This window comes from Triturus cristatus, chromosome 7 (genome assembly GCF_964204655.1).
Source record: "Triturus cristatus chromosome 7, aTriCri1.1, whole genome shotgun sequence".
NCBI lineage: Eukaryota > Metazoa > Chordata > Amphibia > Caudata > Salamandridae > Triturus > Triturus cristatus.
The window spans coordinates 288,227,712-288,251,410 of record NC_140590.1 but is presented as its reverse complement, the minus strand read 5'-3'; the positions used below and the strand labels follow the sequence as shown (position 1 = coordinate 288,251,410).

The following is a 23,699-nucleotide window of genomic DNA, read 5'->3' as shown; positions in this document are numbered from 1 at the left end:
GTCTTCTTATATGTTATAATAAAGAAAAGGGAGGGAAAGTGAAACAAGATAGCCTAGGAACACACAATTTGGTTGTGTGGGGATGCCAGGATTGATCCCAAGATTTCTAGGTCCACACTGTACAATTCAATTCAGCTACTAGCTGTACATACTTAGCTTCGCCCTTATACCGCCCACCCCAGACCGTCCTGACCACCACCCCACACTGGCAGCAGTGCGGCCCTCAGTCGCTCCACTGCCCAAACTTTTTGTCTCCTGGGAAATTGTTTAGGAGTACCCATGAGCCATGCACTCTTAAAGAGCACCAGAACCCGATACCATTTAGAGCACTTTCTGGCCTCCTCATGGGTATTGTATGCTACTTAAATTCTAGAGTACAATAAAAAAGTATCAACAGAGAAAGGGAAAATAAACCAATATTTCCCAAATCAAGGAGTGGTAGGGGAGGTGTGGCGTCACTTGCTCAGAGGCTTGGCAGGAGTCAGTAGAGAAGAGAGGCAATCCCCACTAAGTGGTAGGCGTGAAAAAAAAACACAATGTCGACCTGGGCAATGTCTGTGCCTCATGAGTGGGGGATTTAATAGATTAAAGAAATAAATGACCAGCCTGCCAATGGCAGTTGTTCACTAGCAGGTAAAGAATAGGATGACTCTGAAGCAGGCGCAGGTGCCCTCCGCACTACCCTTGGTTCTGGACATCAGTGGCCTGCATCCTTTTAGGCTTAATTTGCTCCAATCCCCAGAGTAGGCCTGTGTCAGAGCTGACCTCCGTTGCCCCTTGAGCATGCTTAGTGTGGTGCCCTCATCACCCCGCTCTCTGTCGTCCACTCTAGAGCACTTTCATCCTTCTACTCACCACAGGTGTACTGAGGGCAGCAGTATTCTTCCTCGTTGGAAAACGATCTCAAGGTAAATCCAGCGGGACACTGCGGAGGGGAGCAATCCTGATGACACTCTGATGGAAGGACATACAAAAATAAATATAGAAAGAAATTAGGGTAACTTAAATCAGGGCGCTTGGCACACGGCGCGCTGTATTCAACAATTTAGGAGGTGCTGGGTGCTAAGAACTGCTGTGTCAGGTATACTGTTTGCAAGGGTAGTTAGTGCTCTCTGTTGGGCGGTGACCGTTCTCATTTGTGCATTGATGGTCAGTAATGGGTTACAATTGCTTTCTTGTGTGCAGTGGCAGTCAGGGCTCACTGCTGTGCGGCGTCCTTACTCCTGCGTGGCATGGTTATTCTGTCCAGGCTGTGATACTACTTCTAAAATAGCCACATCCTTTGAAGTATTTCCTCCTGCAGGGCCAGGCAGATTCTTTCCCTTTCTCCGCAGGCAGGCAGGCTGCTAGGCACTTAGACAGACCATTAGCTTCTCCATCAGGATATGTGGACTTCAGGTGATAGCCCCTCACCTCTGGGCTGGCTGGCTGTCGGGTAGACACCAGTCCTGGTCGTCCAGCAGTCCTTCAAGTGCTCTGTGGCATGCTCCCTTCCTTGGTCATGAAGGACTTGGAACTGGAACAAAGTGGGTTGGTTTGGGTCCCCTTTTTATACACAGGTTCTAGTTAGGGGATATATATCCACTGCCTCAGACTTCAGAACTGGTTTTTAGTGCTTCTCTTTCTAGTGTCCTTCTCAGGCTGCTCTCCAGACACAGCATTTATTTAGAGTGATGCTTCTCACAGCAGGTAGCGCTGGGACTGCCTTCAGCCTGGAGCACTCACAACACAAGCACAATGAACGTGCACTTTCGGAGTCATCGGAGATAGACAAACGGGGTGGCCTAACCTAAACACTTCCTCACTTTGCATGTCAATAGTTGCAGTCCCATGACGTGTCTCCATCCTCCGAGCTTCAGATACTGGCTGTCCACCCTTTAGCCAAAGGAACGCAGACAATTCTCTTCCATCGTCTGAGAAGCTGCCATCATCCTTCAATCTAATTATTCAAAATAAATCTCACTGGATTCAGTTCCCAGACTCCTTTACACACAAAGCCCTAGTGCTGCCCATGTGCTACACATAAACCATACACACACACATGCAGTCACAATACAGTCTGGATGGCAGCACCAGGTTCTAGGCATACGCATAACAGATTAACATTATATAAAATGGCCCTATAGGCCACACACTCTTGGTAAAACAGATAAAAAAGGTCTGGCTACGCTATTATTCTTCGAAACGAGGCATGGCGCCACCTCCACTTTACGTTTTAACTCAGGACAGGGACAGCAGATAAGGTCCAGACCACAGATAAGGTCCAGGATCTTGCATAGGCAGAGACAGGCATAGGCCTCTGTACACACCATTAGATCAGCATGACTCTAGGTCTAAAACAAAATGCAGGATACCAGACATAAGCGCAGTCAAACCAGGGGAGCACAGCGCTATACCACGCAGGGAAAATACTCGCTCCAATATATATATCTATCTATCTATCTATCTATCTATCTATCTATCTATCTATCTATCTATCTATCTATGTATATATATATATATATATATATATATATATATATATATATATATATGTATGTGTATATTTATATATGTGTATGTATATATATATATATATATATATATATATATATTCACTGAAAAAACCATATGTTTCACACATGTTATAGTTAGCGGAAATTTTACTGATAAAAAACCAGTGAAATTCCCCCGTTATAGTTAGTGCAGGCAACTATAACTCACGCGACCGCAATCCTCTGCTGATGCTAATACTGTATTTAGACACTTATTTGCCCATGTCTTCTTCCATACATTTTTAGCTATACATATATTACAAATATTTTTTTTTCATAAAGACACATATGTCATCAGCAGAAGATTGCGGTCGCGTGAGTTATAGTTGCCTGCACTAACTATAACGGGGGAATTTCACTGGTTTTTTATCAGTAAAATTTCCGCTAACTATAACATGTGTGAAACCTATGGTTTTTTCAGTGAATTTGCAAGGTTTTTTAAATGCTAATTCCTAACTATAACGTGTGTGAAACCTATGGTTTCAGTGAATTTGTACGTTTTTTTAAATGCTAAGTTACTTTACGCCATTCGTGGCGTGCGCGCCCACTTAATGCAGTTCGTTCCGTGCGCGCACGGTGCGCTTCGCGCACCGTGCGCGCACAGTAAGCACGCGGTGCGCTTCGCGCACCGCGCGCCCACTTTACGCAGTTAGTGCCGTGCACGCACGGTGGGCACGCGGTGCGCTACGCGCACCGCGTGCCCACGTTACGCTAGATGGGCACGATGGAAACGTGGTCCTAACTATAACTACCTACTGGCGACCGCCAGTAGGTAATATATATATATATATATTACCTACTGGCGGTCGCCAGTAGGTAGTTATAGTTAGGACCACGTTTCCATAGGAAATCCGCAACATTCTATTTTGAATAACTTTGGCGCCGGTCGACGAATCCTCGCGAATTTTTCAAAATAGGTGGGGCGCTACGCTCCGCTCCTACCCTGAAAGTCTCGGGGGGATTCGTCAAGCGGGGGCTGAGATAAAAGGGGGGTCCCAAAACGCGTTTTTCCCATGCATTTTTCCATAGGACCTTTAGACACAGCTACAGCCCGAACGGCTGAACAGAATTACTAGAAATTTGGCAGAGAGGTAGTCCTCAGGTCAAGGAAGTGCCTTTTGTAGGTTTGGTGTAAATCTGTTCAGTAGATTCTGAGAAAATAGCCTTTAAATCAATATATATATCTGAGCCAGCTTACGGTGCGCTTACGGTACGCTTACCGTACGCGTACGGTGGCGTGCGCGAGCGCGATTCTGATTGGCTCTTAGATCTTAGTAAACATTTGAATCGGCCGAAACCAGGAAGCGGCAGCCGCCATTTTCTCTCTCGCACTGAGAGTGTGGATTAAAATACAAAGCACAAAAACATGTAAAGGGGCTGTTTGGACAGCTCCAAAACACCTAGCCATGTTGAGGGAGTCCCCAAAGATCCCCCAAGGCCAAAAACGGAATTTTTATTTTTTCGCTAATTTCGCCGATTACGCTTACCGTATGCGTACGGTAAAAAAATATTTAAAAAAAAAAATTATCCACACTCTCCCCACCCCGTGTGGAAATGGTGCCCGAAGGGCACCATTTGTGCATGGCTTATAAGAGGTGTGAAAAATTTAAATATTACCTTTCAAAACGAAGTGCATCATATGTCCTCCATGTGCGCACGGTGCGCGAAGCGCATCGTGCGTACATGGCCCATCTAGCGTAACGTGGGCACGCGGTGCGCGTAGCGCACCGCGTGCCCACCGTGCGTGCACGGCACTAACTGCGTAAATTACATCACTGATGATATGTGTGTCTTTCTGAAAAATAAATATTTGTAATATATGTATAGCTAAAGATTAATGGAAGAAGACATGGGTAAATAAGTGTCTAAATACAGTGATGTAATATCTGACGTCATCAGCAGAGGATTGCGGTCGCGTGAGTTATAGTTGCCTGCACTAACTATAACGGGGGAATTTCATCGGTTTTTTACGAGTGAAATGTCCAGCTAACTATAACATGTGTGAAACCTATGGTTTTTTAAGTGAATATATATATATATTCACTTAAAAAACCATAGGTTTCACACATGTTATAGTTAGCTGGACATTTCACTCGTAAAAAACCAATGAAATTCCACGTTATAGTTAGATCAGGTAACTATAACTTGCGCGACCGCAATCCACAATGTGTAATTTCAGATGTCATCATTGATGTCATGAGTGATGTCACTGACCATGTCATGAGTGATGTACTATGTGACGTCATCAGCAGTTTATTGTGGGCGCGCAAGTTATAGTTACCTGATCTAACTATAACGTGGAATTTCATTGTTTTTTTACGAGTCCCACTTTACGCAGTTAGTGCTGTGCACGCACGGTGGGCACGCGGTGCGCTACGCGCACCGCGTGCCCACGTTACGCTGGATGGGCCATGTACGCACGATGCGCTTCGCGCACCGTCCGCACACGGAGGACATATTATGCGCTTCGTTGTGAAAGGTTATCTATTAAATGTTCTATTGAAATTAATGCCATGCGCAAAAGGTACCCTACGGGCACATTTTGCACACGGTGTGGGAAAAATGTGGATATTTGTTTTTTTTACATTATTATTTAGCGTACGCGTACGGTAAGCATAATCGGCGTTTTTTCAAAAAAAAAAAATTGAATTTTGGGCCTTGGGGGATCTTATGAGACACCCTAATCAATGCTAGGTGGTTAGAAGCTGTCTAGCCTGCCCCTTTTCTTGTTATACAACTTTGTTTTTCCTCCCCCCCTCAGAGTGCGAGAGAGAAAATGGCGGCCAAAACTTCCTGGTTTCGACCGATTCGAATGTTTACTAAGATCTAACAGCCAATCAGAATCGCGCCCGCGCACGGCACCGTACGCGTACGGTAAGCTTACCGTAAGCGCACGGTAAGCGCACGGAGCGCTGCCACAGATATATATATTGATTTAAATGCTATTTTCTCAGGAACTACTGAACAGATTTACACCAGACCTACAAAAGGCACTTCCTTGACCTGTAGACTACCTCTCTGCCAAATTTCAAGTAACTCTGTTCAGCCGTTCGGGCTGTAGCTGTGTCTAAAGGTCCTATGGAAAAATGCATGGGGAAAACGCGTTTTAGGACCCCCCTTTTTTCTCAGCCCCCGCTTGACGAATCCCCCCGAGACTTTCAGGGTAGGAGCGGAGTGTAGCGCCCCATTAGTTTTGAAAATTTCGCGCGGATTCGTCGACCGGCGCCAAAGTTATTCCAAATAGAATGTTGCGGATTTCCTATGGAAACAGGGTCCTAACTATAACTATCTACTGGCGACCGCCAGTCGATAATATAGATATATATATAGATATATATAAATATAGCGATCGTTCAATAGATAATCCTAGGGCGGGGTTTTTCTCAATGCTTGTTCCAGGTGTCTCCCATGGAACTCCACACACCTGGGCGTGCCCCGCCGGGACATTCAGTTCTCTTGATAGTAATCAACTGTAAGAAACTCACCACAATTGTAGTCGGGGCAGCATTTTTTCTTCTCAGAGACTCCGCCCCAGTCCTTGACTGCATTTTCACCAACTCTCCGACACTGTGGAGGGCTGCTGCAGATCACACCCTGGCATGGGCCCTGGAATGAAGGAGACAGAGCACACAGTCAAGAACCCAAGCGTGTGGAGTGTGTCATGGAGTCATCATTCAGAGCTTTATAGACGCTACAATCCACATTTGTGGACCAATTGTGCTGTTTCCTGTCCTGTGTATCCAGAAAAGGAGCAGTTAGTGCTGAATAAAGTTGGCCATGTAAACACGCAGTTCTCTGGTGAACCCATGTGTTCTATTTTTGTTTTATAAAACATTAGTAACTACAAGTAGTGCCCCTGGAGGAATGCCAGAACAAGGAACGCGAGCTCCGCAGAATGTTGAGCACTATGGGGCAGATTTACAAGCCCCTTGTGACACTTTTGTATCATTTTTCCCATGTTAAAATGACACAAAAGTGGCGCAAGGGGCTTGTAAATCTGCCCCTATGTGAGCTGAATCACCTCTCTGCGCTTTAGTTTCAGAGATGGATCAAGGGGCTGGAGGCATATGCTGCATATGTTAGTGAAAGTTCCTTATGCATGTGCGTCTGAGTGTGCCCCATAGGAGACAGTATGGAGGTCTGTTGTGGGAGATTACAGTCACACAGCCAAGAATGGACGGGACTTTTCCAACATAATGTTTGAATCCATCAGCCCCAGGCCACACATGAACTCATACCGAGTGGACATGTTGAGCTTCCTAGGGCTAAGATCCTGAGCACAGGAGGATCAATTTGTGCAGCGCAATCAAATATCATCATGCAAACATAAATTACATGCACAGTGAGCATTTCGGGATACTAAGGGGCAGATTTACAAGCCCCCTGCACCACCAGTGCGTCACTTTTTGTGACGTACTGGAGGCGCATTTCACTTCTCCATATTCACAAGGAGAGGAAAAGTCACCCTGCATGACTTTTCCTCTCCTTGTAAATATGGCCCCGTCACACGCAGCATTTTGCGTGGAAGGGGCGTTCCATGGGTGTTGCTGTGGGTGGTCCCACGCAACACCCATGGAAGGAGACACATTTCCAGATTTACGATGCATCATAAATCTGGAAATGCGTGTCAATGCTTCGCCTCCCCAGGGGAGGCGTAGTGAGGCACAGCAAGGAGAAATGTTTTCATTTCTCCTTGTTTTTTCCTCTTTCGATGCGTCATGCGTGCAGCATTCTACAGCACGCATTGAACGAGGAAAATGCCTGTAGTGATTGTTTTTGTGCAGGAAGGTGCCCCTTCCAGCACAAAAACAATCTCCCCATGGCGCAGGCATCCTTGCACCATGGTGCAAGGGTGCCTGCGCCGGCTCATGGCTGCCGTTTGTGCCGCAGGGGAGAGTACAGGAACGCAACATATCATTATAAATATGTCGCATTCCTGTGCTTCGGAAGGGCCGCAGCGTGGCGCAGCCAAAGGGCTTGCTGTGCCACGCTGCGGCACTTCCTTGTAGATCTGCCCCTAAGTAGTAAACTTGCATGACAATGGACTCTCTCGTGCACTTGGCTTGTGATATTGAAACATTCCATTGGCATCAGATATAGAGAGTAGGCCCCTCCAGTCTACTAGATTCTAGAACCTACTCCAAATCTATGCTGCCTACTCCCACAGCTTGGCCATATTAAGGGGCATATTATCAAGAAAGGCGTTAAAATTATCGCCGCTTTAGCGGCAGGAAACTGCCGCTAAAGCGGCGATAATGGCCTTGATAATATGCCCTAGTGAATTCCAGTAGAAGCCCATGTTCTGGTGTGAACATGGGCTTCTATGGGAGTTCTCAAGAGCATATTATCAAGCCCATTATCGCCGCTTTAGCGGCAGTTTCCTGAAGCTAAAGCGGCGATAATTTTAACGCCTTTCTTGATAATATGCCCCTAAGATCTTGCATTCCTAGCTCATGATTTTGCCTGATATCCCGCTCAGGCGTCGTCCTCCCCTCCACCTCTCACGTACCCCTCCTACCATGTACCCTTCACTTCGTTTTGTGCCACTTCACTCATTTCTTGAAATCTGGGTGGATGTTATTGTTAGCCAGTGCCCGAGAGTCCCTCCCCCCGGGTTTGTGCCACCTGCCCGGGACCCTGTAGTGCTAACTGAGGACACCCAATAGTCTGATGCTTGTGGGCGCTGCTTGTCCACTTGGTTCTTCCGTGCTCTGCTTCGGGCAGCTGCCTGGTGCAGAGCGGTCACGTGACCTGACAGGGGGTGCTCTTTTCAAATGTTCAGAATCTATGTATTCATTGTATGCGTGCGTTTTTGTAGAATTTACTTAATATTACCATGAAAATATTATTACTTTTAAACGCGTTAGGTCGTCTTCAGAAGTTATTATGCTCTAAAGAAGCAGGCTTGAAGTGTCCCGTCGGTTCTATTCTTAAAAGCACAACTTGTTTATGAACAACATTTGGATTAGGTTTCTAAGATTTTGCTTATGAAAATTGCAAAGTACATGCAGGTTTCCCCGTCCAGGCCTTTGCATTAGGGTGGTAGTAACCCCCTCTCCTTTCCAACTTGGCTTTAGTTTGCTGTGTGGATTCTTCAGGGGACATTGTGCTTTGGCTGGTCCAAGTGTTTTTGCTTTCAGACTTACAGCTGGTCCCTCTTGGACTGACCCTGAACGGTTGGCCTAGCCTCACTCCCCATCATGTAAGAGTTCCTGAAGTATTAGTTGGTAGCATATTTATGACGAATGTCGCTGGGCTCTGCCCATGCCCATGGTAGAACACATTCTCACGTTTAATGACGCAAGAGTATCCTGAACAATCCACCCCACCTCCACAGCCAACATCGCCAACCGTGGGATCCCCCTTCACCCTTCATGAATAATGTGCATGAAGCCTACCTCAGTGGTTGTCGGAGTTTGTCTTGTTTCCGGAGTCGGGGTTGGCTGGAAAAAAATGTGCACTGTTAGCATGACTATAAGTGAACTGATATTTAAATAAATTAAGAATATTTCATATAAAATGGCACAGTGCTCACTATGAGACTTAAAAAGTGACTGACTTGGAGGCAAATGGTCCAGGTTTCCGGTAGAAATGGTGGGACCAGTGTTTAATTTGTAAAAAAATAAGTGCTGGGTCTCTCATTAGGATGTAGCATGCACTAGTCCATTTCTCCTGTTAGTGCTGCCTAATACAGAACCAACTACTAACCATGAAGTTGGGGACAGGATGTGGCATAATGGCCAGAGATACAAACTTCAGAGCTGGGGAACCAGGTTCGAGTTTCTGCGTTGGCTCAACATCCTGTGATTCTGGGCAAATCACTTAATCTCCTTGTAAATGAATGTTTCCTTAACTGGTGCTCATGAAAAGCGCCAGTGTTGATGATTAAGTGCCGGTGCTGAGCACCGGAAACCAGTGGCTCAAATTAAGCACTGGGTGGGACATACAAACATAGACACACACTCAGGCACATAAAAGAGCTCCATATGCTCTCTTAGAGCTTCATTTACTTACTGCACAAAGAAAGTTTCAGGTGACTTACCACTGGCACTGAAATAAAAAGCAGGGAAAGAGTATTAGTGACGCAGTAACGTCAGTAAAACGCTACATACAGGTATTGTTGCCCCCTCCATACCCTCATAAGAGTTTTCTGAGTGTGTGCAGTGTAGATGCCCTTTCCTATGTATTTCCTTATTTAATACTTTTACCAACCCATAGACCCTCATTGTGAGCGGCTTCTTAATTCTATTGAGGCCATTAACAGCAATTACCAATCCCATCGGAACTGTGAGATCCACTGGAACACTATGGACCTCTTAACGTTCACCCAGAAATTATTCTCCAAGTGAAAGGTCGGCCAAAACATGAGACCTACCCAGGAAAATCGCATCTGGAAGTGCGGATAGCCCTGCTAATTTGTAATTTGTTAGTGGACCCTCAGGTTCTACCTCAGGGTGCGCTGGTTCGACTCGTACTAGTAGCTCTGGGGGTGGGAACCTAACATAACATGACATAAAATGTATTTGTAAAGCGCACGGTCAACCAAGGGTATCTCAGTGCTGAACAACAGATGTTTATTTCAGGACCTTATTGGTAACAACTCTATACCATGTTAAGATTTCATTTCCAAAGGACTTGAGTAACAAAAATACCTTAGCAACAATTCCTCGAACGAAATGTTTAGTATTTTGACAAAAAGGTACATGTAGTCCCACAAACCCTCAATAAGCCCTCACTATGAGTGGCCTAGTAAATGAGCCTGATTCTCTCCACCCCTAGAGCTATCAATACCCAAGATACAGGTAACTCCAAGGGCGGGTGAAAATCCAGCCCATTGCGAATTGGACTCTGAGGGTCCATTGAGAAAAGCGGAATTGTTGGGGGCATCGATAATTCCGGATCCGATTTCCGAGTAATTCTTCATTGTATGCAAGACTTCCACTTCCAGACTAATCTTCGGGTGAAGTTAGGAAATCTGCAGTGTTTCTGAGGATGTCTTGTTCTTATAGTAACTGCTATTACCAGTCCCATCAGAATTAAGAGGCCACAAGTAATGAGGGCCTTACATTAAACATACAGACATATATTATTTTTTGCAGGCTCCTAGAGACGTCTGAAAAATCAAAGGCTTTTTCATTACCATTCAACTAGGGTACCCATTACAGTAATTGCGATGTTGAGTGAGCCAGAGGGGCCAGGATGCTGCAGTCTCTGGAGTGATGTTCAATAAAGTAGACCATTGTCTGCAGTCAGTGTGATGGGAGAGAGCAAACACAAGTAGATGATGGACGGAGTGCTGAAACTTTTCAAACACTCACCCCCAGTCATAGATCTGGGTTGAATCTATCATCGTTCTTTAGCTCACTCATCCGCCTCAGTTCAGACACATGCAAATCAGTCTTGACCCTGTGCCTCATGGGAACAGTCCAGCCCGAACAGCTGAGCCATGTCTTCCCTGGCCCGGACACAAGCACCTGGGACGCGTTTCGAGTCCTGCAGTCTCTGTGATGGGAGGGACCCAGAGAGGCCAGTTACTGCAGTCAGTATGATGGAAGAGACACTGAGAGGTAGAGTGCTGCAGTCACTGTGATGGAAGGGACCCAGAGAGGCCAGGTGCTGCAGTCAGTGTGATGGGAGAGAGTCAGACAGACAAGGTGCTGCACTCAGTGTGATGGGGAGACTCTGAGAGGCCGGGTGCCACAGTCAACGTGATGGGGGAGGCCCTGAGAGGCTAGGTGCTGCAGTCAGTGTGATGGGAGAGACCCAGAGAGGCCAGGCGCTGCATTTAATGTGATGGGGGAGACCCAGAGAGGCCAGGTGCTGCAGTCAGTGTGATGGGAGAGAGTCGGACAGACAATGTGCTGCGCTCAGTGTGATGGGGAGACTCTGAGAGGTCGGGTGCCACAGTCAACGTGATGGGGGAGGCCCTGAGAGGCTAGGTGCTGCAGTCAGTGTGATGGGGGAGACCCAGAGAGGCCAGGTGCTATAGATGGGAGAGACCCAGAGAGGCAGGCGCTGTAGTTAATGTGATGGCTCAGATCCTTGGAGAACAGGTGCTGCAGTCAGTGTGATGGTACGGACCTTGGAAGCCACATGCTGCAGTCAGTCAGTGTGATGGCACAGACCCTTGGAAGGTTCATGCTGCAGTCAGTCAGTGTGATGACACAGACCATTTGCGAGCCCGTGCTGCAGTCAGTGTGTTGGCACAGGTCCTTGGAGGCAAGGTGATACAGTCAATGTGAAGGGAGAGACCCTGAGAGCCAGGTGCTGCCGTCAGTGTTATGGCACAGACCCCTGGAGGCCTAGTGCTATTGTCAATGTGATGGGAGAGGCCCAGAGAGCCAGGTGCTGTAGTCAATGTGATGGGAGAGGCCCAGAGAGGCCGGGTGCCACAGTCAATGTGATGGGAGAGGCCCAGAGAGCCAGGTGCTGTAGTCAATGTGATGGGAGATGCCCAGAGAGGCCGGGTGCCACAGTCAACATGATGGGAGAGGCCCAGAGAGGCAGGTGCTGTAGTCAATGTGATGGGAGAGGCCCAGAGAGCCAGGTGCTGTAGTCAATGTGATGGGAGAGGCCCAGAGAGCCAGGTGCTGTAGTCAATGTGATGGGAGAGGTCCAGAGAGGCTAGGTGCTGTCGTCAATGTGATGGGAGAGGTCCAGAGAGGCCTGATGCCACAGTCAGTGAATTGGGAGAGGCCCAGAGAGGCCAGGTGCTGCAATAAATGGTATGAGAGAGGCCCAGTGAGCCAGGTGCTGCAATTAATGTTATGGGAGAGACCCTAAGAGGCCACTACATCCTCCTCGGTTCCAACCTCACCTGATTCATTCTTTGCTGTACTCCTGGTCAGACTCCTTTTGGACCCCACTGTGCTGCCCCAGTCCCTCCTCTTCGCTTCTACGCTGCATTCCCCATACAGTCCCCCATGCTTCTTTTAAGCAGCATCACTCCGAGCTTCCCCTACCTCATGTTTGTTCTTCTGCAGTTATTGTTCCCCACCCGCCTCCCAGCCCCTCGCTAGACATTGCTGTGGGATCAGATTAACATCAGTTCTTTAGCTCCCTTTGTCTTGGTGCTCTTGGCACCTGCAGACTAAGGGTGGGCGTAGTTCGCGAAGTAGCACTTCGCGAAGCTACGCAAAGTGAAGTTCGCACTACGCGAGCTACGCGTAGCACTTCGCGAACTGCGTAGTAACATGTTCGCACTGTGCAAGATGTTGTTTTCAATGATTGCACAGTGCGGACAAGCAACCGGCACTGTGCAATCATTGAAAATGGCATCTTGCACAGTGCGAGCTGCAGTTTTCTGCTGCTCGAGTAGATTTTTACTCGAGCGGCAGCTTTCTCAACGCGAACTGGTAGTTTCTCATCGCAAGCAGTCGCGAGCATACGCGACCCCTCGCAATGAGAAACCTGACCTCCTCGCGTTGGGAATCTCGCCGGGAGGTTTATTTTCCATGCTCGCGATCGCGAACAAGGAAAAAGTCTCGCCGGGATGTCATTTTGCTTGCTCGCGGTCGCCAACTTGAAGTTGAGGACCGCGAGCAAGCAAAAAATGACCGCAGCACTACGCAACACTACGCTATGCGTGTTCGCACTGTGCTACGTGCAGTTCGCGTAGTGCGAAGTAGCGCGAACTTCGCAAACTTCGCGAGCGTAGCGTAGTGCTTCGCCCAGGCCTACTGCAGACATCACAGCAGACTCTGCCTCAAAGCCCTTTTGCAAATTTGGGTGCAGTTTTTCTTGGCATCTGTAGTCCTGGCCCTCCATCCCATGTCCTGGCCCAAGCTACTTCTCTCAGTTTATGGGCATACCCCTCTCCGTGGTACTTACCACAGATGTATCGAGGACAGCAGACATTTTCCGGGTCGTCCACCTCTTCTCTGCGATACCCATCGTCGCAGGTCGGAGGTGGTGAACACGACTCGCACACTGATGGAAAATGGAAATACATAGAGAGGCGTCAGTGCAGGTCACACACAGAAGTGTGAGACATCCAGTGCTCTACAATCAACAAGTCACAGGTCAAAGGAATGTGTGAGATCCTCTGTATGGAAGGCCATGTGCACTGCTGTGGTCTCAGATGCCAGGAACTGAAGCGCCAGTGGATAGCATCCCCTCTTAGATGTATCTGCTGGGACCGCACCAGAGGCCCTAGAGACTTACACTGACATTGCGATAGACTGACTAAAGCAGACGTGATCTAAACCGGTCCACGAAGGCCAGCCCTGTGTCCTCCTTTACCAATCTTTTCCCTCTCCTTTCTACCTTCATTCCACCATCCACTCTTCCCCTTTCCCTGTCTCCTCACTACCCTTCCCATTGTCTTTCTCTTTATCCTCCACTCTCACATGTCCTTTTTCTCCTTCCTCCATTTCCTCCCCCTTTCTCCTCATCTCCTTACTCCGACATACCTTTGCTCCTTTCCTCTCTCCCACCCTCTCACATTCTGTCTTTTTTGCTACGTATGTCCTACATTTCCCTTTCCCCAAACCTCTGTTTAATCTCCTTGTCATCTCGCTATCCCATTCCTCCCTTTCACATCTATATGCTGTGTTCGCTTCTCTCTCATTTATCTACTTCGTACTGGTCTCCCTGACACCCCTACTTCTGCTCCTTTTCTTTCTCATCCTTAGTTCCTTTTACGTGTTCTTTATCTTGTTCTCCTTTCGTCCCTACTTACTCCAAACGTCACTCACCTTCTCGTCTCTGTACTCCATTTGATATATTTAAATTTTTCTTTCCTGCACTGTCACTTTAATACTTACTTCATTTAATTTTTTATACCTGGACTGAATTTTTCAAAACAGCATGTTATAACTAGGAATGGGGGTGGACTTTCGTTTTCTATGGGTCGGTGGGACTTTGCTTTCGTTCTGGTCTGATTCACTGGCTACACTATTTGAACAAACCAACCCATCAACGGTGGCCCTATTGCCCTTCTATTCACACAACACTCTAGTTGTTGGAAACCGAACAGACGTGTGCAAAGCGGCAGGCAAATATGCCCTCATCACCTTAACGTGGAGGTTTCTGGCTGGTGGCAGTGATTTATAATTTTTGGTGGTGCCACATGGCTTTACAACAGGCACTGAATCTGTTGGCTACCCCTTCTAGTAGAACAGCAGCCACTTCCCTGTGTGTTGGACTGTTCCATCTGAATCAGAGGTGCGCTCATGGTAAGGTTGTGGATGGGTGCCTACCAGTAGAAACAACCAGCTTAGTTCTCACAGTCTGAAGGACAAGTCATTCTTGCCAGACAACTTCTCTCAATAGAGGTTTGTGAACCGTCTGTGAATGTTCGAACACCATCCTGGTAGCAGTGCTCTTATTGTGTTCAGCATCAGATCCCTGCGCTTAGCCTGCTGTGGAACATCCTGCCCAGGGTTAAGGAAACCCTACTTGAGCTTGAAGGAACCCAACCCCCCTGCTGTGAATAGGGGAATCCCCAGATTGTGGGACCACAGCCCTTGTGGCGGGCACCAGCAGCTAGAGGTATCAGCCAGTATGTTCCTAATCATTACAACAAGAGAGCCCATACTTCCTGCTTCACCCATCTCCCCAGAGAATGCTTTGACAACAACCTACGATTTCATAGTTACAGCCGTTTTACATTTTACGGTCACTAACTATATTGAAAAGCAAGCCATGCATTCAACTGCATTTGTATTACCACATTCAGTAGATCCTGAGTTATCAGTGTCGGCAGCCTGTAGTGACTGCTAACCCGAGCCGTACATTACCATGAGACCCTAGTGACCCGGGGAACCAAGCAATTTGCAGTATGTTCAGTAGAAACAAGGACTGCTCAAGTTGTATCCAATTGTGTTTTATTTTGATTTGTCTATTGTTGTCTGGCAACTAACTTTGCTAGCCATTGTGAGTCACTTAGTGGTACCTTTTCACCTTTTAATCCGTGTCAAGACCCGTATTGTACCATAATGTTAAGGTGTTTGATAAATTATTATTTCTGTGTACATTCTAGCATTTATATGTACTGTGTATGGAATTATTTTGTATACATTAACTGACTCAACTTCACACCACCTCATCAGAGCTAGCTTTGACTATTCAAGCAAGCTACCCAGGAGAATCAAGCCATATGGAGGCTAAATGCCCATCAGCAAAGTACTTGTAGCCTTCTCTTTTATACTTTTAGGCGACTGCTACAGCTTCTCCGGCGCTCATGTCACCTGCAGTCAACAGAGCAGGCGCTGCACCAGAGCTTGCCTGTCAGGGTTTTTGCATGCCTTTTTGAGTCTAGCTTGACAGACAGCTCATGCTGTGGTTGTGAAAAAAACCTGTTGTGGGCTTACTTAGAACTTACAGCCAGTTCACTGCTTACCATTGGTTGGGTGTGTTGTTACTCTTATTCTCTTACTTTTTATTCAGTGGCTTTCCTTGTCCCATCTTGTGTTTATCCCTCCCCTGGAGTATGGCCTCTTCAGCATTCTTCTGGTTAGCTGACGTGCATCCTTCAACTGATATTTTTGAGGGAACTCCTTTTTTCTTTATAGTTAAGCACTCCAAGAGAGTGAATGGCTTTTACAGATCTCTCCCTAGTGTGCTTTATCTCACCCTGTCCTCCGTGTTATCTCTCTTGTGTGCTTCTCTCCCTGCAAACCACCCCCATGCTCTGTATTGCTGGATGCCGTGTGTGCTTCCCCTGGCCCCTACTCTGTGCTGCGCTTTTCTTCGGCTGCCTCATCCACCTGCAAAACTACCTCTACGCTTTGTACTATTCGCTTCTTTTGTGTGCTTCCTCTAACCCCATGCTCCATGTTGCTCTATCCCTCATGTGCTTCTTCCCCGCAAAGCCACTTCCTCGTGCTCTATGTTGCTCCCTTCCTTGTGCTCTATGTTGCTCTCTTCCTCGTGCTCTATGTTGCTCTCTTCCTTGCTCTCTTCCTCGTGCTCTATGTTGCTCCCTTCCTTGTGCTCTATGTTGCTCTCTTCCTCGTGCTCTATGTTGCTCTCTTCCTCGTGCTCAATGTTGCTCTCTTCCTCGTGCTCTATGTTGCTCTCTTCCTCGTGCTCTATGTTGCTCCCTTCCTTGTGCTCTATGTTGCTCTCTTCCTCGTGCTCTATGTTGCTCTCTTCCTCGTGCTCTATGTTGCTCTCTTCCTCGTGCTCTATGTTGCTCTCTTCCTCGTGCTCTATGTTGCTCTCTTCCTCGTGTGCTTCTCCATCCCGGAAAATAACCCAGTGCTTTATTTGTTGCTTTATCCCTGGTGTGCTGCCTTCCTTCAAACTACCCCAATGCCTCCAGTTGCTCTCCCCTCGTGTGATTCTCCCCCAATAAAAATTCCCCTATAATCCATGCATCTCTTTCCCCCAAGTGCTTCACTCCCCCTCCATGTTGATCTATCCATCTTGTGCTTCTCCCACAACCTCTGCCCTGACTGCAATCAGCTTTAGTTTTCCCCTAGTGTGCTTCCACCACCATAAAACACCCATCGTCCCCTTCGCCATGTCAGTGTTGCTCTTTCCTCGAGTGTTTTCCCCTACACAACCCCCAACCCCTCCTCCACCCAAGAACATTGATAAAGCCAATAGGTCCAAAAGGCTAGACCTATTGGCTTTGCCAAGGCTTGTTTATTGCCTTCATCAGAATGTGCACTACCACACACAGCACCAATATTTCTATTCTCACATCTCATTCTCAGTTTGGGGTTTGGTACTCACCACATCTGTAATGGGCACAACACTCAACCTCAGGGTCAATCCATATTTCCCTGCGAAGTCCCGCGCCACAGACCGGAGCTGGAGGACACTCTTGACATTCTGAAGGAGGAAGAGGAACAGATTAACACCAGCGGCCTGTAAGTGCATTCTGACCCCAGCAGAGCCAGCCCCACAGCTCACTATACCTAGCACATCACTAGCACTCGGGCTCACTACGGGCGAGGTGGGAAAGAAGCGGCTGCCACTGGTTACCTGTGCACAAGGCCCGTTCGGGCTCAGTGCTTTTCCCAGGGCTGGAAGGGAGGGGATGGATAAAGAGCATTTAGGCACAGTCAGGACTGTGCATGTTTTACATGTATAAATAAAGTCCTGATTTGAACACCTATTCAGACTGGTTTTGACTGTCAACAGAAACAGGAATAGCGCCGCTAAAATGTGTACTACTACCTTGGTTGCAGTTTAGAAACGTTGTGCTTAATTTGTGCGGCGTGTTGCCGGTGGTGGGACTGGCACTCAAGTTTGGGGCTTAGGGGTCTGCCACATTGCTGCAAAGACTCATTATGGGTACGGGTGGGTGTAAACGGAATACCCATGGGTGTGCGCCTCATGTAAACCTGCCTTCTGTGGTACATGGACATCTGGTAAATGTGCCAGCCTCCTCCAGCCTGGTGCAGCAAGGAGCAGCACTCAAGGGTCCTCACAACTTGGCAACACATCGGTTATGTGTTTGGAAGGCCTCTTGGCGCTGTGCCTGGCGAGGGATTGTTCGAGCAGAAGGTGCGCTCTCTGGTTGTGTGACCCTCTCTTGTGACCCTTGCCTGGGTGATTTTACCCTCAGTGGCCTTGCGCCCTAGTACCGTTCTGCTTCTGTGCCAGTGATGGTCTTGATAGACCCCCCTGGGAGCAGAGGCATGTGAAGTTGGACAATATTGCTCCCCAACATCATGAAACATCGGAGTGTCCTGTCCTTCACGTGGCTGGAGAAGTTTAAGAAACACGTGAGCAGAAAACCCCAGCGAAACCTTGGTTTTGAGGGAAGAATTCTACCTTTGGAAAACAGACCCACTGGCAAAGCTATAGAAAAAAAAAAGCCACAACTCAAGTGTGCCCAACTCCAAGGGTGGTAACACTCTGAAGAGCCATGCGTAAGAACCAGGCAGCTGAAAGGTGCACTAGTGGGAGGTTTATTTGAGCTGATAGCTTTGGTGATAACTTTGTGAAGGAGACATTCTTAGCCCTTCTACTTCCTGCCGCACCACCCAACATTTCGTCTCCTCTAAATATCTGAAGCACCCCTTAGATTCTCAAAGGTCTGTGTCCTTCTTCAATGTCCCTGGGCATTCATTTCAAACCTCCCATGGCACTGCTGTCTGTGTCTCACCATCACCTCCAAGCCAGAGCGGCAGCGAGCAGTCAGTGCGGGGTCACTCACCACAGATGTAATCGGAACAGCAGTCGAGGTCGCCGGAGCCGGAGCCGGAGCCGGAGCCGAAGCCGAATCCTTCCGCTAGAATTTCAACTGGAATTTCACCCGTCCTCTGGCATGTTGGAGGCGGGGCACACGTGACGCCAGTGCACTGCAGAGGACGAAGTTCGAGGACAAATCTGTGAGACGCCCAACAGGGGCTGGTTGTTTTCTCGGCTCATAGTTTATTATTAAAGTTACTCTCTCGTTACTGGGGGTAAATTGTGTACCCTGCCTGAACTGGCTGGACTGCCGCTGCATTTCGCCCGCTCTCCTCTTTATATAGTCACATAGGTGGACTAATGGATCGGATTGAATGTCTCCCCTCAAGCTGCAATGCAGGGAATGGTGCTCCCTCAACACTATAAAGGCCAGAATGCTGTTCCTTCATACTGAATTGGGTGCAATGTCCCTCACTCACAGTGGAATGGACTGAATGCCCCTCTCTCCCACTGGAATGGACTGAATGCTCCTCTCATACTAGAAAGGACTGAATGGTCTCTCCAATTGGAATTGACTGAATGCTCCTCTCCCCCTGGAATTTAATAAATGTCCCTCTCTCACTGGAAATGACAGAATGTCTCTCTCACACACAGGAACGGACTGAATGTCCCCTTCACACTGAAATGGGCTGAATACCCCCCGCCCCTCCTCCCCTGCACACTGGAATGGGCAGAATATCCCCCTGCACACTGGAATGGGCAGAATATCCCCCACACACACTGGAATGGGCAGAATATCCCCAAGAACACTGGAATGGGCAGAATATTCCCCAGTGTGAATATCGCCCTGCACACTGGAATGGGCAAATATCCCCCCGCACACTGGAATGGGCAGAATGTGTCCCAGCACACTGGAATGGGCAGAATATCCCCCTGCACACTGGAATGGGTGGAATGGGCAGAATATCCCCCTGCACACTGGAATGGGCGGAATATCCCCTGCACACTGGAATGGGCAGAATGTGTCCCAGCACACTGGAATGGGCAAAATATCCCCCTGCACACTGGAATGGGCAGAATATCACCTGCACACTGGAATGGGCAGAATGTGTCCCAGCACACTGGAATGGGCGGAATATCCCCCTGCACAATGGAATGGGCAGAATGCACACTGGAATGGGCACAATCTCCCCCTGCACACTGGAATGGGCAGAATATCTCCACACACACAGGAATGTGCAGAATCCCCCCCCTCCCCCCACACTGGAATGGGCAGAATATCCCCCTGCACACTGGAATGGCCAAAATGTCCACCTGCACACTGGAATGGGCAGAATATCTCCCCACACATGGGAATGTACAGAATCCCCCCCCCCCCCCCTGCAATTGGTAGAATATCCCCCGCCCAGTGGAATGGGCCACTTTCACGTTGGAACAGACTGAATGCCCCTCTTTCACATTGGAATGGGCTGAATGTCCCGCTCTGACACTGAAACGGAGTGAATGTCCCCTTCTCACACTGGAATGGGCTGAATGTCCCTCGATTTACACTGAAATGGACTGAATGTCTCCATTTCACACTGGAATGGACCAAATGCCCCTGTCACGCATTAAAATGGGCTGCGTTTCCCCCTCTGATACTAGAAAGGGGCTGAGTGGCCCCATCTCTCACTGGAATGGGCTGAGTTCCCCCCTCTGACACTAGAATGGGCTGAGTGGCTCCATCTCCCACTGGAATGGACTGAGTTCCCCCCTCTGACACTAGAATGGGCTGAGTGGCCCCATCTCTCACTGGGATGGGCTGAGTTCCTCCCTCTCATACTAGAATGGGCTGAGTGGCTCCATCTCTCACTCGAATGGGCTGTGTTCCCCCCTCTGACACTAGAATGGGCTGAGTGGCTCCATCTCTCACTGGAATGGACTGAGTTCCCCCTGTGACACTAGAATGGGCTGAGTGGCTCCATCTCTCACTGGAATGGACTGAGTTCCCCCTGTGACACTAGAATGGGCTGAGTGGCTCCATCTCTCATTGGAATGGGCTGAGTTTCCCCCTCAGACACTAGAATGGGCTGAGTGGCCCAATCTCTCACTGGAATGGGCTGAGTTTCTGCCTTTGACACTAGCATGGGCTGAGTGGCTCCATCTCTCACTGGAATTGACTGAGTTCCCCCCTCTGACACTAGAATGGGCTGAGTGGCTCCATCTCTCACTCGAATGGGCTGAGTTCCCCCCTCTGACACTAGAATGGGCTGAGTGGCTCCATCTCTCACAGGAATGGACTGAGTTCCCCCTCTGACACTAGAATGGGCCGAGTGGCTCTATCTCTCACTGGAATGGACTGAGTTCCCCCTCTGACACTAGAATGGGCTGAGTGGCTCCATCTCTCACTGGAATGGGCTGAGTTTCCCCCTCTGACACTAGAATGGGCTGAGCGGCTCCATCTCTCACTGGAATGGGCTGAGTTTCCCCCTCTGACACTAGAATGAGCTGAGTGGCTCCATCTCTCACTGGAATGGACTGAGTTCCCCCTCTGACACTAGAATGGGCTGAGTGGCTCCATCTCTCACTGGAATGGGCTGAGTTCCCCCCTCTGACACTAGAATGGGCTGAGTGGCTCCATCTCTCACTGGAATGGACTGAGTTCCCCCTCTGACACTAGAATGGGCTGAGTGGCTCCATCTCTCACTGGAATGGGCTGAGTTCCCCCCTCTGACACTAGAATGGGCTGAGTGGCTCCATCTCTCACTGGAATGGGCTGAGTTCCCCCCTCTGACACTAGAATGGGCTGAGTGGCTCCATCTCCCACCGGAATGGGCTGAGTTTCCCCCTCTGACACTAGAATGGGCTGAGTGGCCCCATCTCTTACTGGAATGGGCTGAGTTTCCCCCTCTGACACTAGAATGGGCTGAGTGGCTCCATCTCTCACAGGAATGGACTGAGTTCCCCCTCTGACACTAGAATGGGCCGAGTGGCTCTATCTCTCACTGGAATGGACTGAGTTCCCCCTCTGACACTAGAATGGGCTGAGTGGCTCCATCTCTCACTGGAATGGGCTGAGTTTCCCCCTCTGACACTAGAATGGGCTGAGTGGCTCCATCTCTCACTGGAATGGGCTGAGTTTCCCCCTCTGACACTAGAATGAGCTGAGTGGCTCCATCTCTCACTGGAATGGACTGAGTTCCCCCTCTGACACTAGAATGGGCTGAGTGGCTCCATCTCTCACTGGAATGGACTGAGTTCCCCCTCTGACACTAGAATGGGCTGAGTGGCTCCATCTCTCACTGGAATGGGCTGAGTTCCCCCCTCTGACACTAGAATGGGCTGAGTGGCTCTATCTCTCACTGGAATGGGCTGAGTTTCCCCCTCTGACACTAGAATGGGCTGAGTGGCTCCATCTCTCACTGGAATGGACTGAGTTCCCCCTCTGACACTAGAATGGGCTGAGTGGCTCCATCTCTCACTGGAATGGGCTGCGTTCCCCCCTCTGACACTAGAATGGGCTGAGTGGCTCCATCTCTCACTGGAATGGACTGAGTTCCCCCTCTGACACTAGAATGGGCTGAGTGGCTCCATCTCTCACTGGAATGGGCTGAGTTCCCCCCTCTGACACTAGAATGGGCTGAGTGGCTCCATCTCCCACCGGAATGGGCTGAGTTTCCCCCTCTGACACTAGAATGGGCTGAGTGGCCCCATCTCTCACTGGAATGGGCTGAGTTTCCCCCTCTGACACTAGAATGGGCTGAGTGGCTCCATCTCTCACTGGAATGGGCTGAGTTTCCGCCTCTGACACTAGAATGGGCTGAGTGGCTCCATCTCTCACTGGAATGGGCTGAGTTTCTGCCTCTGACACTAGAATAGGCTGAGTGGCTCCATCTCTCACTGGAATGGACTGAGTTTCCGCCTCTGACACTAGAATGGACTGAGTGGCTCCATCTCTCACTAGAATGGGCTGAGTTCCCCCCTCTGACACTAGAATGGGCTGAGTGGCTCCATCTCTCACTGGAATGGGCTGAGTTTCCGCCTCTGACACTAGAATAGGCTGAGTGGCCCCATCTCTCACTGGAATGGGCTGAGTTTCCCCCTCTGACACTAGAATGGGCTGAGTGGCTCCATCTCTCACTGGAATGGGCTGAGTTTCCGCCTCTGACACTAGAATGGGCTGAGTGGCTCCATCTCTCACTGGAATGGGCTGAGTTTCCCCCTCTGACACTAGAATAGGCTGAGTGGCCCCATCTCTCACTGGAATGGGCTGAGTTTCCCCCTCTGACACTAGAATGGGCTGAGTGGCTCCATCTCTCACTGGAATGGGCGGAGTTCCCCCCTCTGACACTAGAATAGGCTGAGTGGCCCCATCTCTCACTGGAATGGGCTGAGTTTCCCCCTCCGACACTAGAATGGGCTGAGTGGCTCCATCTCTCACTAAAATGGGCTGAGTTCCCCCTCTGACACTAGAATAGGCTGAGTGGCCCCATCTCTCACTGGAATGGGCTGAGTTTCCCCCTCTGACACTAGAATGGGCTGAGTGGCCCCATCTCTCACTGGAATGGGTGGAGTTCCCCCTTTGACACTAGAATAGGCTGAGTGGCCCCATCTCTCACTGGAATGGGCTGAGTTTCCCCCTCTGACACTAGAATGGGCTGAGTGGCTCCATCTCTCACTGGAATGGGCTGAGTTTCCCCCTCTGACACTAGAATGGGCTGAGTGGCTCCATCTCTCACTGGAATGGGCGGAGTTCCCCCCTCTGACACTAGAATAGGCTGAGTGGCCCCATCTCTCACTGGAATGGGCTGAGTTTCCCCCTCTGACACTAGAATGGGCTGAGTGGCCCCATCTCTCACTGGAATGGGCTGAGTTTCCCCCTCTGACACTAGAATAGGCTGAGTGGCCCCATCTCTCACTGGAATGGGCTGAGTTTCCCCCTCTGACACTAGAATGGGCTGAGTGGCTCCATCTCTCACTGGAAAGGGCTGAGCTTCCCCCTCTGACACTAGAATGGGCTGAGTGGCTCCATCTCTCACTGGAAAGGGCTGAGCTTCCCCCTCTGACACTAGAATGGGCTGAGTGGCTCCATCTCTC

General features: G+C 49.1%; 2 long non-coding RNA genes across 2 annotated transcripts; both read right to left on the bottom strand.

Annotated features, from left to right (window-relative positions):
- Positions 1-855: 855 nt before the first annotated feature.
- LOC146809466 (uncharacterized) lies at positions 856-9,075 on the bottom strand. The gene is made up of 3 exons (XR_014966432.1): positions 8,933-9,075; positions 6,020-6,140; positions 856-954 (listed from the first exon to the last, which is right to left on the bottom strand). It is a non-coding gene; the product is annotated as an uncharacterized LOC146809466 (long non-coding RNA).
- A 4,289-nt stretch (positions 9,076-13,364) lies between these two features.
- On the bottom strand, positions 13,365-18,788 carry LOC146809465 (uncharacterized). Its single transcript, XR_014966431.1, has 3 exons — positions 18,649-18,788; positions 17,217-17,315; positions 13,365-13,463 (listed from the first exon to the last, which is right to left on the bottom strand). It is a non-coding gene; the product is annotated as an uncharacterized LOC146809465 (long non-coding RNA).
- Between the last annotated feature and the right edge of the window lie 4,911 nt (positions 18,789-23,699).